The following is a 2,500-nucleotide window of genomic DNA, read 5'->3' on the forward strand; positions in this document are numbered from 1 at the left end:
CTGGGCAGCAGCAGGGACTTTGCTGCTGGGGCCCCCGAGTGCAGCAGCTGCTGCGGGGGCCTCTCTGCAGCAGCAGCAGCAAACCCCTGCTGCTGCTGCTGCTGCTTCTTCAGACCCAGCCGACGCTCAGCAGCAGCAGCAGCAGCAGCAGCAGCAGCAAACCGCAGCAAGTGGGGCCCCACAGGGAGCCTCTGGGGCCCCACAGGAGTCAACGCAGGGGGCCCCTGGGGCCCCTGGGGCCCCTCGGGGGGCCCCCCAGGGGGGCCCCCAGGATGCCCCTGGGGACCCTTTTCCCCTTAGTCGGGTGATGAAGAATGGTGGGGTTGTTGTTGTGGAGACTTTGAAGTAAGGCTGGGATTGGCAACCCTTTGCTGCATCACCTGAGGGTTTAGGGTTTAGGGTTTGGCGTTTAGGGTTTAGGGTTTAGGGTTTAGGGTTTAGGGTTTGGCGGTTGGGGTTTGGGCTTTATGGTTTAGGGTGTAGCGTTTAGAGTTTAGCGCTTCGGGTTTGGGCTTTAGGGTTCAGGGTTTAGGGTTTAGGGTTTAGGGTTTAGGGTTTAGGGTTTAGGGTTTAGGGTTTTGCGCTTGCAGGTTTTTGGGGCACATTCCCAGCAAGGCGAAGCAAAAGTGGGTCTCCCTTTATGTCTCTTTCTGCTTCAATTAAATTAAAAAAGATTTTTAAAAATAAAAATAAAATAAATAAATTAAATTAATCAAAGAGACAAATATAATTGGAAAGCCTCGGCTTTATTAGGTTTGCAAGCAAGTGCAGCTGCTGCATGCGTTGCTGTTGCTGCCAGCTGCTGCAGCAGCTGCTGCTGCAGCTGCTGCTGCTGCAGGAGCTGCTGCTGCAGCAGCTAATGCTCCTGCTGCTCTAGCAACGCCTGCTGCTGCTGCTGCTGCTGCGGCTACTATTGCTGCTCTTGCTGCTGCCTGTGCTGGTTCTCTTGTACCTGCTACTGCTGCTGCTGCTGCTGCCAGCGTTGCTGCTGCTACTGCTACTGCTGCACCAGCTGCTGCTGCTGCTGCTGCTGCTGCTGCTGCACTGCGCAGATTTCGGCATCTAGCGGTGGAGGCTGCAGAGAGACACGGCTGGAAGCTGCAGCAGCAGCAGCAGCAGCAGAACTCTGCAGGTGCGCTTGCTGCCTCAAGGGCTCTTTAGGGGCCCCACAGGGGCCCCTTTAGGGGCCCCACATGGGCCCCACAGGGGCCCCACAGGGACCCCTTTAGGGGCCCCACAGGGGCCCCTTTAGGGGCCCCACAGGGGCCCCACATGGGATTTTATAGAGACAATTGGAGGCCCCCGAGGGGCCCCCCAATTGCGCTGGGGCCCCAAAAGGGTACCAATAGGTCTCGGGGGCCCCCTTGAAACCCCTAGGGGCCCCCTAAGGCCTTGGGGGCCCCCAGGACTTCACATTGGGGGCCCCCAAGGGCCCCTTCTGGATCTGTGAGGGCCTTGGGGGCCCCTGAAGGCCACTGAGGGGCCCTCAAAGGCCTTGGGGGCCCCCAGGGGCACAGTAAACCCTTTTTGGGGGTTTTGTGGGTCCCTGTGGGGCTGCATGCGTTTGTTGCTCTTATTTAATGCTGCGGAGACTGCACCTAAACCCTAAACCCTAAACCCTAAACCCTAAACCCTAAACCCTAAACCCTAAAAGGGACAAAAAGAGAAGGCTTTTACTTTTTGTTTTGTCTATTTTAATGCTGCAGAGACAAAAGAAAAGGAGACAAAAGAGACAAAAAAAGAAGAGACAAAAAAGCAGGAAGATGCAGAAGAAGCAGAAGCAAAGGCCCCCCACCACCTCTGCTTCGTGCAGCAGCACAGCTAGCCACCCTAAACCCTAAACCCTAAACCCTAAACCCTAAACCCTAGAGGCCCTGAACCCTAGCAGTCCTAAACCCTAGGGGAGACGCAGGCTGTAGAAGGCTTGCGGCCTGCTGGGGTCTGGACAGGGTTTAGGGTTTAGGGTTTAGGGTTTAACCCTAGCACTAAACCCTAAACCCTAGAAGGAAACAAGTGGCGCATTTGCTGCTAAGGGCCCTCTTTTGGGGTCTAGGGTTTAGGGTTTAGGGTTTGGGATTCAGACCTTCCTTCAAGGAGCGTTTGCTCTGAATCTCTAGGGTTTAGGGTTTAGCGATACAGAGTTGAGGGTTTAGGGTTTGACGATTAGGGTTTGGGGCGATGGGCCTCTCAGGTTTAGGGTTTAGCGATACAAACTTGAAGGCTCAGGTTTAGAGATATAGAGCTGAGAATTAGGGTTTGGAGATTTCGAGGGTTTAGGGTTTAGGGTTTAGGCTAATTGCAGGGCTGTAGCGTTGGGTGTGTTCGTTAGGGTTTGCTGCTGAGGCCCCAGCAACCAAAAGACGCCGGGGTTCCTAGGGTTTAGGGTTTAGGGTTTAGGGTTTAGGCCCTTTGTCTAAATGCCTTCTAGGGTTTCTAGAAGTGTCTCCTTTTCCCTAACATAACATATTAACAATTATGTCTTTGCCCACGTGACCCCGAG

This window comes from Eimeria necatrix, genomic scaffold, assembly GCF_000499385.1.
Source record: "Eimeria necatrix Houghton genomic scaffold, Enh_scaff613, whole genome shotgun sequence".
In the NCBI taxonomy this organism is placed as follows: domain Eukaryota; phylum Apicomplexa; class Conoidasida; order Eucoccidiorida; family Eimeriidae; genus Eimeria; species Eimeria necatrix.